The sequence below is a fragment of the Suricata suricatta genome, chromosome 15, assembly GCF_006229205.1.
Source record: "Suricata suricatta isolate VVHF042 chromosome 15, meerkat_22Aug2017_6uvM2_HiC, whole genome shotgun sequence".
Lineage (NCBI taxonomy): Eukaryota > Metazoa > Chordata > Mammalia > Carnivora > Herpestidae > Suricata > Suricata suricatta.
The window spans coordinates 31,266,239-31,279,550 of NC_043714.1; the positions used below are offsets into that span (position 1 = coordinate 31,266,239).

The 13,312-nt window shown below is 40.5% G+C and overlaps 1 long non-coding RNA gene across 1 annotated transcript; it reads right to left on the minus strand.

Annotated features, from left to right (window-relative positions):
- On the minus strand, positions 1 to 1,424 carry LOC115279128. The gene is made up of 2 exons (XR_003903223.1): positions 478 to 1,424; positions 1 to 290 (listed from the first exon to the last, which is right to left on the minus strand). It is a non-coding gene; the product is annotated as an uncharacterized LOC115279128 (long non-coding RNA).
- Between the last annotated feature and the right edge of the window lie 11,888 nt (positions 1,425 to 13,312).

A 13,312-nucleotide genomic window follows, 5' to 3' on the forward strand; every position in this document is an offset into this window, starting at 1 on the left:
TTCCTTGTGCACTTTTCATCATCTTTATTGGGGGGGATATTTGATTTTTAATTTAATTTTGTATCTGATACAGATTTCTAAAAGAGAGGTTTGTCATCGCACAAAAAGGGGATGTTTTATAGCTTTCCCTCAAAGAGGTGGACGAGCTCAGTAATCTCTCCTGTTCCTTGAGGATGTTGGCTTCCATCTTTTATTACAGTTCAGATTTTTCAAACAACAACATGCATTAGAAGCGATGCAAACAAAATGACTTAACCGTTCCAGGCAGGATTTGGAAGGATTCCACAACGCTGAGGACAGGAGAATGTGGTTACTTGAATTAAAATTCAACCAGTGCCCCAAGTTTAAGTAAGAACCAAACCTTTAAAAACAAAATCACTGCAGACCTCCCCTAGGCATTTCCCCGATATCTGAAAATCTGATTTTACCCTGCTGATTGGTCCCAACAGCCACAGGACTGCTGGTGGGACGCCTTACCTGGCTTGAAGTGTGACGGAGATCAAGGCTGTGCCCAGAGCCAGAGAAACGGCTTCTGAGAGCATATAGAATGCTCTACGGTAGAAGTACTCCCTGAAGGTAGAGAGGAAGGCTCACCGGCCCTTCTCAGACTGTAGCCCACAGGGTGCTGTTTGTCCTCCAATGCCCTTTTCTTTCCCTAGGCACAGTAGGTGTTCCTTAATTGATCCTCAAACTGAATTATCTGGATTCAAATGAGGCATGATGTGTGCATTTTGCATTTTGGGAAGTAGTTTCTACTATCTTCTTTTTGAAGTGTTATTCTTGGAATTCCCCCCGCCCCCTCCAACTCTGGAAATTCCTTGTTCTTTCTACAGCCTCTTGCTCCCTGAATGTGCTTTATGGCATATGTAGTACAGATTGTCGAGAACTGAAATGGGTTTAGTTGAAAGGATTTCAAAGGAAGCCATGAGGTCATCAGAGAGAGCCATAGCTGTTACAGAACATGGCTTGCGAACTAACCTTCAAAATTTAGAGTTTCAGTTGTATCCTGAATTTACTGTGTAAATAAATGGACTGTGCTTTCAGTAGAAGGAATCAGGGAAGTGTGGGGTTTTCCTGATATAGCTGCACTCAGGGTTTAACCCTGAAGGCTTCTCTCTCAACGCACCTGGCAAAATGATAGAAGTTTGCGTTACTTGCTTTCAAATTCTTAGGTTCCTCCTGTTTCATCTATGGCCATTAAATTGTTCTCCAGAAGTCACAGAGCAGTGAGTAGAGAGTGGAGTTTAACAGTTCATAACAACATTTCATCCTGGAACTTTTCTTAAAAGTTTCAAAGTTTTCTGCAGTAACATTATATCTGTTTATATCGTGATTTTTTTACTCCTAAAGAGCACATTGAGTATCTTTCTTCTTCACATATGCATGAAAAAATATACCTATTTCATTTATTCACATATATTTTTCAGTTATTTACATATATGTGTAAAATCTTACTTATGTAAAAATCTTACAGTGAAATCTTTCCAGTGATGCTTCTTGCTGTGAACCATGCCATACGTTACTGAAAAATAAGAACATAATGCTCTATCTTGGTGATGCATTTCTTCTTCATAATATAACTAATTGAGGACATAGCCTAATAAAGCAAATAAATTCTAATAAAGCTGTTCAAGTATAAGTTAACAATCAGAAGGGATTAGAAACACCTTGAAAGAGGTGTGAGAAACTTATACAAACTCCCGCACCACATAATCTCATTTATAAAAGTGGGTACAATAGTTACATCTCTTTATTCCAGTGAGATGACATTATCTCATGCTCCTCTCAAGCTTCATCTGGTTTAACAGTTTAGGCTGTTAATAGCTAGCATTTATTGAAAGTTTCTTCCAGGCTTTTTACAGATATTAACTCATTTGTTGTCTTAACAACTTGGAAACTTGTTCCTAACATCCCCATTTCACAGATGAGAAAACTGATACTGATATGTTAAGTAACTTGCCCATTGTCATGCAGTAGAAAGTGACAGCTAAGATTTGAAAGTAGACCATTTTTCTTACTGTCTATGTTATAATTCTTTTAGTATTCCTTAAAACAAAACAAAACAAAACAACAGAACTTCTCATTTAAGTTTTTCATCTGTGTAAGAACACAGAATGTGTCTGGTGATGAAACACGCATGATTATTTTTATCCCTCTCCCCATGACAGAAGAAAGAGGTATTGAGCTACTATTTGAAAAATGAGGGTATTGATGGCAAATTCCACCTGATTTTACAAATTAAACTAGGGTTCTTCTTTCCCCGAAGAATTTAAAGAACTGTTAAGAGAGAACTGTCTATATATTGTTTTGGAAATTCCTATTAAATATAATTTCTGAGTTTCCTTACTTGCCATTTTGATACCACCTTGAACTTTTTAAAGGAAGATTAAGATTGCTTACCTCTTATTATAATTATGTTATGAATTGCATGGTGCCTGGGTTAAAATGATAAAAGTAGTTATGATGTTTTTTATCTCACAGATCCCTGACTCAGACCCATTTATGATTAGCTAATTAACATACGCCCTGGATGAAAGAAATAATTTAATCTAACATCTTAGTTTGTGACATAAAGCAAAGATTTGGTGTCACAGAATAAATATGGAATTAACCTGAGTAAAGATATATTAGTAGTGCAGCCAGAACTTTAGTGCGCGTTTAAAAATTCCCAGGCAGTTCACTTCTAAGTGTATGGCCTAAAGATTTGGAAACCAGGTCTTAAACAGATACTTTCATACCCCAGGATCATAGCAGCATTATTCGTAATAGCGAAAAGGTAGAAGCAATACAAGAGTCTATATCAACAGATGAATCAGTAAATAAAATGTGATATGTACATACAATGGGAGATTATTAGCCTTAAGAAGGAAGGAAATCCTCACACATACTGCAACATATGCAACATAGATGAACCTTGAAGACGTTATGCCAGTTACAAAAAGATAAATGCTGTATGATTCCTCTTATGTGAAGTAACTAGAGGAGTCAAGTTCATAGAGGCAGAAAGTAGCAGAGTGATTGCCAGGGGCCAGGAGGAAGGGGAGAGGGAAGTTGTTTAATGCGTCAACACATTATGGGCTGAGCTGTGTCCTCTCAAAATCCATATGGTGAAGCCTAATTCTCAGTACCTCAGAATGTGACTGTATTTAGGGCCTTTAAAGAGATGATGGAGTTAAAATGAAGTCGTTGGGATGGGCCCCCATCCGATCAGCATGGTGTTCTTAGAAGAAAGGAACCACGGGCACAGATGTCAGGGGGCATGTCCACAGAGGACACAGTGAGAGGGTGGCCATCTGCAAGCCGAGGAGAGAGGCTTCATGAGAAACCAAACTGGCCAACAGCTTGATTTTGGACTTCTAGCTCCCAAAACTGTAAGAAAATAAATTTCTGTTGTTTAAGCCATCCAGTCTGTGGTCTTTTGTTACAGCAGCCCCAGCGAACTAATACTGTGGACTTGGAGTTTGCCGGAGGAGGAGAGTTGTGGAGGCTGGTAGCACATCAGTGTGAATATGCTTAAAACTACTGAATTGTACCCTTAAAAGTGGTTAAGGTGATAAGTTTTATGCCACGTGTATTTTACCATAAAAAAACATACAAGACAACGACAGGATATGACGGCATACCTACAAGAATGGCAAAGTATCACAAGATGCCAGCAATACCGAATGCTCGCTAGAATGTGGGACAACAGGAACTCTCATTACTGGCGTGCATGCCAAACGGTACCGACCCCTTAGAAAACCATTTAGGCATTTTGGGAAACTGAACATATTCTTTCCATATGATTCAGTAATCACACTGCTTGGCATTTACCCAAATGAATTGGGAACGTATGTCTGCCTGCATATGGGTGTAGACAGCAGGTTTCTTTATAATTGCCAAAAGTTGGAAGTCACCAAGATGTCCTTCGGTAGGTGAATGGAAAAATAAATTGGTACGTTCCGACAATGGAATACCATTCAATGTTAAAAAAAAAAAAGCTATCAAGCTGTGAAGACATGGAAGAACTTTAAATGCATATTACTTAGAGAAGCTGATACCAAAAGGCCACATCCTGTAAAATTATGACTTTATAACTTTCTGGAAAAGGCAAAACTATGGAGACAGGAAGAGACCAGTGGTTGCCAGAAGTGAGAGGGCAGAGCACAGAGCATGTTTAGTGTCATGAAACTACTGTGTACGGTAATGGTGGATACATATCCTTACATATTTGTTAAAACCCACAGAATATATAACACCAAGAATGATTCAGCATTTTTTTAAGTTTTTTAACACTCATTAAAAATTTTTTTTGTTTTTTTTAAATTTATTTTTGAAAGACAGAGAGAGACAGTGTGAGCAGGGGAGGGATCAGAGAAAGAGGGAGACACAGAATCTGAAGCAGGTTCCAGGCTCTGAGCTGTCAGCACAGAGCCTGAGGCTGGGCTCGAACCCATGAACCGTGAGATCATGACCTGAGCCGAAGCTGGAAGCTTAACTGACTGAGCCACCCAGGTGTCCCTAACATTCATTTTTGAGTCACAGCACGAGTTGCGGAGGGGCAGAGAAAGAGGAAGACACAGAATCTGAAGCAGGTTCCAGGGTTAGAGCTGTTAGCCACAGAGCTGGACGTGGGGCTCAAACCCACAAACCACGAGATCATGACCTGAGCCGAAGTCTGACGCTCAACCCACTGAGCCACCCAGGAGCCCCTAGATTCTCACTCTGGTGAGAGGTACTGATAGTGGGGGAGGCTGCACCCGTGTGGTAGCAGGGTATATGGGAACTCTGCTTTCTGCTCAGTTTTGCTGATAACCTATAAAACTGCTCTAAAAAAAGAAAATTGTTAAAAATGCACATAAAGAGCTGATCTGGATACACCTATTCCAGTGACTAATTATGCTTGGCTAAGTAGAAAAAAAGTGCTCCGGAGACTAAAGCTCTACACCACTAATACAAATGATTACTAAAGCTAGTACTGAATGTGCCAGCTGCTTTACTTGTATGTGTTCATTTGATCCTCCTAACAAAAGTGTAAAGGAGATATATCTCCGTTTTGCTGATAGGAAAGTGAGGTGTGATGAGGTTAAGTGGCAGTCAATATCCATAGAAAGAAAAAGAAGTCAGCCATCTTGCTTTTCCAGCTCGGGACAGGACAAACAGGCTTGTAGCTAAGACCGTTCTGAGTTCTTGGTGCCAGCAGTGACCTTGGGCAAGCCTCATATCCTGTGTATCTTATGGAAATAGAATGTACAAGCTGAATATAGTTGCCCCGAGGAGGAAGAAGGGGTGAGCCACCATAACTCCTGGAAGTGCCTTGTAAACCGAGAAGTACCAGGCAAGTTTTAATTTTGCACTAAGCTCACAGCCCCGCCACCCCCACATTTCAAGAAAGGTGGGGGCCTGAACGGGATGATAACAGTATTTCTCAGTGTGTAAATGAAATAGCAAAAGTATCAGAATCTCCTGGATCTGATTAAAAGTGCAGATTCTAATGTCAGACCTGAGAGCTCGGATTATGCGGGACTAGGGAAGGGGCCTAGGAACTCGCATTTTAGAAAGATTCCCCATGTGAGTCTGGTTTCTACTGACATTTCAGAGCCAGGGGATGAATGCTGCTGCCACTCCCATTTTGTTCACAAATCCGAAATAACCTAGTAATAGGAGCTAACGGCAAGCAGAATTGACTAAGAGCGAAGATTGGTGAGTGCGCCACTTGGGAAAACGTGAGAAGTTGGGGATTGAAGAGGCGCCCCTTTCATATGTTCTGAAATAGCCACTGCTCATAGCTCTGACTTGCAGCATGTTAGAGCTCTTAAATCTTACACTTCTGATTAAGGGGCCTAATTTCAAGGGGAAATGAATCATTTTTGAGAATTATTTCTGTAACAGAATAAAGGAAAATCCACTTTTGCGGTACAATTCTCAACTTTTAGGGAGAAGAGGAAAATCCCAAGATTTTGAAAGTTTGCGTTTAGTTTTGAAAAATAGTAAAATCATCACAACTTTCACCAGATCTCCAGTATTTGTGATTCAGTAGTGGGGAAGGGGTCTTTCCTTGAGTGAAGAGCTTGTAGAGACAGGAATGTACCCTTTTTGGGGAGCATTTTTTTAACATTTATTTTTGAGAGACAGAGCATGAGTGGGGGGGCAGAGGGAGAGGGAAAAATAAGTAAAAAGAAAGAAACAAACGAAAAAATGCATACAGATCAGGATATTGAGGCACAGAGAGGTTAAGTAACCTGCCCAGGGTCATAAAGTTAAAGTCAGGCCTAGGGGTGCCTGGGTGGCTCAGGTTGGTTGAGTATCCGACACTTGACTTTGGCTCAGGCCGTGATTCCCCAGGGTCGGGGGATTGAGCCCCACGTAGGGCTCTGTGCTGAGTGTGTAGCCTAAGATTCTCTCTCTCTCTCCCTTCTTCCCCCCCTCCCCCACCGGCACTCTTTTCCCAAAAAGACAAAAACTGTCAGGCCTATCTCCGAGCATATTCCCTCACTTCCATGCCTAACATCAGCAGGATGATATAAAATGTGCGGAGGCAAATCCGGGTGGTAGAATAGCAAGTGCACACTTAACTTTGTTCTTTTTTAAAGAAGTTAATACGTATGAGAAGAGAATTTTCAAAGCAGTTGAACACTTAGAAAAGAGATCTAGAGTTTCCAATTTATAGATTTCAGTTTCATGGGGTTTTCCTACTTACATAGGTACTTTATCAAATATTTTCTTTTCTTTGGAGTAATCTTTGGTGACTTGAGAAGCACAACAAAACTGAAATTCCTTTTTACTATTTTTGAAAAATGTTTATTTATTTTGAGAGAGAGAGAGAAAGAGAGCAGGGGAGGAGCAGAGGGAGAGAGAGTCTCAAGCAGGCTCCACAGCTGCCAGCCTAGAGCCTGATGCGGGGCTAGTACTCATGAACCATGAGATCATGACCTGAAGTGAAACCAGAAGTCAGACACTTAGCCGACTGAGCCACCCAGATGCCCCTGAAGTTCCTTCTTAAAAGTGTATGTAGAATTTATTAAAAGGATCAAGCTTTCAGTTATAAAATAAGACATGGAAATAAAGCATAACATAGGGAATAGAGTTACTAATATGCAACAACATTGTATAGTGACAGGTGGCAGCCTGGTTTATCATGGTGATCATAATGATAATAAATGTTGAGTCACTAAGTTGTACACTTGAAACTAAAAAAATTATTGTTTATCAACTATACTGCAATAAAAACAAATACAAAAATAAAAATTAGCACAAATTGAAAGCTCAAGAAATTGCACTACTAGGGATTTATCCAAAGGATACAAAAATGCTGAATCCAAGGGGCACATACCCAGTGATTATAGCAGCAATATCGACAATAGCCAAAGTATGGAGAGAGCCCAAAATGTCCATCAACTGACACATAAAGATATGGGGTGTGTGTAAAAATAAATAAAGGAATATTACTTGGCAATCAAAAAGAAGTCTTGTCATTTGCAACAACATGGATGGAGCTAGATAGAATATATTATGCTAAGCAAAATAAGTCAGAGAAAGATAAATATATGATTTCACTGATGTGGAATGTTATAAACAAAACAGATGAACACAGCAAGGGAAGGAAAAATAAGATTAAAACCAGGCAAAGCATAAGAGACTCTTAAATACAGAGAACAAACAGGGTTGCTGGAGGGATGTTGGGTGGGGGGATGGGTAAATGAGTGATGGGCACTAAGGAGGGCACTTGTGATGAGCACTGGGTGTTATATGTAAGTGATGAATCACTAAATTCTACTCCTAAAACCATTATGACACTATATGTTAACTAACTTGGATTTAAATAAACTTAAAAACAATACTGGTATATGTATCAGTATATTTATGGATGATAGTTTGGTGCAGTGAAAGGACTGGAGATTTTTTAGGAGAAATTCCTTTAAGGCAGGATACTGAGTGGGAATCACAATACTACGTGGTCAGTGCTGCTTCTTGAGGGAGCCCTTTGGATCCTTAAAGTAAGTTCTTTATTTTTGGTATTTAATTTCCTTATTGATTTAACAACCCCTGCAGACCCATTGTATGCTTTTTGCCTCCACCTTAAGTAATCTTTTATTCAGCCTCTTATAACACTTCATTGTATGGGACTGTTCAATTTTCAGATCTCTTCTCTAACACAAGGTGTTACCTACAGCCTTAGAAATGTATACAGTTCTTTTGTCACAAGGACCAGTGGCGCTTTGCTTATTCAGTGCAATTTCTATAGCTTGGGAATTTTGATGGCACACCACACTTATTTAAAATCTTGAAATTATAGAGCCCATTTGAAAAAAGTTTGCCACAAACGTATTTTATGAATATGTAATTAATACCAAATTCCATTTGATTATCCACTAGCTTTCTGAGTCTGTATTCTATCAAATGGGGAAAACGGTAACTACTTTACAAAATGGTGTAAGATAACGTCTTCCAAAGATCCTATTACGCAGTTATCCCATTACTGGGTTATCAATGGTCTTCTTAACTGGGTTGAAATCAAACGTTCTACATGTTAATTAATTACCTTTAGTCGTGTTTGAAATTAACTGATAATCAGTCCAAACCTTATAGGATGGACCAACAGAAAATCCATGTGGCACAGTTGAAAGTCAGTTCACTCTGTTTTTAAAATGTCTTAAGAAATATTTTATGGGCACTCTGGGTGGTGCATCACTTGTGTTCTTTTCACCTCATCGTCAGCATCCCCTCATCTATATGTGTCCATGCAAATACACGTAAGGAATTGGCACCTTTTTTTACTTTTGGATTCTGGCCCAATTTAGTGTAGTGTTAGTTTCAGAAGCACAGTCACTAAAACACTGAGTACACTTGTAGTGATGGTTATGGTCCTGGAAGAGAGTCAAGTACTTGCTTTACAGATGGAGAACCTGAAAGGCAGGATGTTTCCCATAGTTATTGTTTTTATGTTAGTGCTTTTGAATGTAACATCATGCTCCATCAGAGGAACATTCTTGAACAAATGAGAGAACCTGAAAGGCAGGATGTTTCCCATAGTTATTGTTTTTATGTTAGTGCTTTTGAATGTAACATCATGCTCCATCGGAGGAACATTCTTGAACAAATGAGCTGCAACTAATCTTAAATAAACCTACCACATAATCTCTCTCCCTCCCAGAGTGAACCAGGGTCTTAGTGGACTCATTTGTTAAAGTGAAGGGGTGGGGCCAGGAAATTCTGTAAGCCCTTTCTGGCACTTACATGCCATCTTAGCTGTCCTGATTTATCTTGCCCACCCCTTAATGGCATCGCAAGCTTCAGTTTTTTCCATGTATAGATACCACACTGTTTACAACTGGTGACTTATTTTTAAATTTCTTTTTTAACATTTATTTATTTTTGAGAGAGAGAGAGACAGAGTATGAGTGGGGGAGGGGCAGAGAGCGAGGGAGACCCAGAATCCGAAGCAGGCTCCAGGCACAGACAGAGCCTGAGAGCCCGATGTGGGGCTCAAACCCATGAACTGTGAGATCATGATGTGAGCCAAAGTCAGATGCTTCATCAGCTGAGCCACCCAGGTGCCCCAGTAGTGACATATTTTTAGAAAAGAAATTAGTATTTGGAGGGGAGATGTATTTCTTTCAGAGGGTTATGTTTGCTTGTTTTTCCCTCAAATTGAGTTGGTTTGGTACAAATAGATACTTCCTTTGTTTTATAGGTCAAATCTATAATAGCAAATGTAACGTTTTTAAGTAAATTTGATGCATGCACATGTGCATTTACTCAATAGCTATGTGGCAACATGGGATGAGGATGTGCTCATGCTGCACTCTGCCTGCCCCTTGTCAGCAGCCAGGCTTTGTCCAGGACCAGAGAAAAGTGCACACTGATGCTCATGGGTCTCTCTTTAAATTCACGACCACGAACTTCAAAAGGACTAGTAGAGGGGTCAGCATTCCTTTTACACTACTTACTCTCTTACTCTCCTAGATGAATATTTTACACTTTCTTTTTTCTAAACCATTAAATCTCCCCATCTCTTTTCCCTCCTCCTCCACTTATGAGAAAATAGAAAGCAACCAAAAGGAAATGTCTAACCTCTCTTCCTACCTTGTCTACTATCATACCTACATGTGCACTGGGCACCCGGCTGGACTTCAGTTATTCATAAGCCTGGTTATTATCTAAGGCTATTCCTCAGCCTGTCTGATTTACATTCCCCCTCGCCTACCCACAGCTGTCCCTTCTGTCTCCTGCATGGCTAATTATCCCTCGTCCTGTTACTGGACAATTCTGATCAGCAACACTCACATGCTGAATTAGCCCCCATCTTTAAAAGAAGAGAGGAAGGAAGGGGAAGCACTTCCTGGTGGGACCCCACACCTCCCTGCAGCTCTTGTTCCATTCTTCTGCTCTGTTTGTCTATGCAGCAAAACTCTTTAAGAGTTGTCCACTCTGTCTTTCCTTCCACTTGTTGGAATCTCTCCATTAAGGCTTTGATTCCATTACTCTGCCAAGACAGCTCTGATCAGGGTCACCAGGGACCCTGCCAAAGTCTCCCTGCTCATCTGACTCACCCTGACAGCAGTCCTTGACGTGGCTACTCTTACACTCTTCCCATGGCTTCCAAGACCCCCTTCTGTCTACTTCTCCCTTCAGTGGCAAGCTGCTCCTCACCTCCCAGATCTTAAACCATGGAGTGTGCTGGGGTCACCCCTTAGGTATCTTCTCTTTCTGTGCTTACCTCTTAGGTGAATCCAATGAGTTCCGTCCCTGTGACCTAAAGTGTCTAATTCAGTGTCTACTGAATTTGTGTGTGCTGGGGTCACCCCTTAGGTATCTTCTCTTTCTGTGCTTACCTCTTAGGTGAATCCAATGAGTTCCGTCCCTGTGACCTAAAGTGTCTAGTTCAGTGTCTACTGAATTTGTATCTCCAGCTTGGACTTGTCTTAACCCCACACCCTCTTGTGTCCAGTGGTTTTCTGAACTACTCAGATTGTCCAAAGCCAAGTTCATGATTTCCAGTGCCTCAACCCTATTCTTCTGCAGTCTTCGTCCTGGCCTGTTGCTCATGTCATAAACTGTGAAGTCACCCTTGACTCTGCTCCCGGATCCACTGTTTGCTATACCTTCAAAATATATTCTGAATCTCAGCATTTCTTACAACGTCCACAGCCACCTCCTTCATGCAAGCCACTACCATCTCTTGAATGGATTATTGCCATTGCCTTCTCACTGGCCTCTTTTTATCTACCCAGAACAGCCAGAAAGAACCTTTTAAAGGATGGCATCAAACCACCATGTGTTCAGAGCCTTCCAGTGGCTTTCCATTTCACTGGGAGTAAGAGCTGAAGTTTTTACGGTGGCCTGCAAGACCCCAGTGATCCGGCCCCTTGATATATGGTGTTACTGTCTTTATCTCTCTCACGTCGCTTCCCACCCTCTCTCCAATCTTCTCTCTCCCTTTCTTTTTTCCCCTTTTCTCCCCCTGTTCTCCCTCTCACTCCCTGTTCTGGCCACACTGACTTGCCTGTCTTTCCTTGAAGCAAGAAAGCATATTCCCACTTCAGGGCCTTTCTTTGTACTTGGTGCTACCTGTCAGATGTTCTCTGGGCTCACTTTCTCTGTTCAATTCAAATGCTACCTTATTCAGGGAGCTTTAAAATTCTGTTAAATATAGTCCCTACATGCATTCCTCCGAACACAATTATTATTATTAACTTCTTTCCTTTCTTCGAAGGCAGAGACTTTGTTCTGTTACTACTCTATCCCTGAGACACAGAACAAGCTTGGCACAGACAGCACAGGTGCTCAATGAATGAAGGTGGTGGTTGTGATTCATTTTATGATTCCATTAAGTATGAGGTCTTGAAATCTTCATAAAACTATAAGGTTTCACACATTTTTTCAAAATACTACATACAATGTGATAGGTCCATATACACAAAAACTCTAAATCTCATCCATGGTCCCCGGCTTCAGTCTGTATTTGATGATGCTGTTACTTACCAGCACTGAAGTATTAATTATGCAGCAGACATTGTGCTAAGAGTATCTAGTTTAATCTCTACAATTCAGATATGTCATTACTCCATTTTACAAAAAGGGAAATGAGGCTTAATGAGTTTGAGAGCTGAAGACAGGAAGTGCCGGCGCTGGGAGTGGATCTCTATGCCTAATTCCAGAACCAAACGTCCAGGAAGATGGGGCTACTGAATAAAAGTCTCCAGGAGATCCTTTTTAAGTGATATGTTCTGTATGTGCTGGTCCTTTAGGTGTTTATATACTTAAACAGAAGAGTAAGAAATAATGTTTAGTTTTGGAAATTAAAGGACTAAAAATCTGTTAAGCCATAATAAATTATAAACTAGATAGATTATAAACTTTTTTCTTTTTAAAAAAAAATGTTTAGTTATGTTAGTGGGGAGACAGAGAGAGTGAATCCTGATGTGGGACTTGATCTTACAACTGTGAAATGACCTGAACTGAGATCAAGAGTCAGACGCTTAACCAACTGAGCCACCCCAGTGCCTTGATAGATTATAAACTTTAAAAAAAAGTTTTGAACTAAAAGTGAGCATTGATGGCTCTCTGCCTGAATGCCCATGATTGCTCTTGCAATCTAGATTATACAAACATGTCCTAATACCCTAACCAGTGAGCTGTCGCTATGGTTGTGAAGGTTTTGTGTGAGTACATAGATACGGACACTGTAGAGCTGGCTTGGAGTGCTCTGGGTTACTTCTTCAGAGGGAAGTGAGAGATGAATCCTCAACTTCAGATTTTTACAGTTAACTTTGCAGAAAATTATTGCTCTTTAGAAAAACAGCCTCAAACTCAAGAAACTTTACGAAAGGGAGGAAACTGCTAAGTAAAAGGAAAGAGAAAATCAGTGAAACCATGCCTAGTCCTACTTTAAATTTTCTGGTTCTCTAGAAGAGATGGAACCAAACTAGCCAGTTGGGAGACTCAGAGCTTCAGTTCCTGGTTCTTCATTCTCTGTCATATCCTACTTACTCTCCTGGCCCACTGATTGAGGCATGATTCCCCTTCCTTAAGATCTGAATGACTGCAGAGTGGTAACTTGGTATTTTGACAGCACAATAAGTAGATTGATAGAATGGACATTAAATGCCTGTGAAGTTGGGTCACACTTGCTCCCTGTAGAAAGAAGGTCCAGATTGCAAACAATATGCTGTCCTAGATTGTGTGTGTGTGTGTGTGTGTGTGTGTGTGTGTGTTGTGTGTGTGTGTGTGTGTGTGTTTTAAAGAATCAAGAAAGTAATAATGCCTTGGGAGAGGTGGTAACCAATTATATGAAGCTAAAATCTGTTCATTAATTTGGATAATGTGCTGA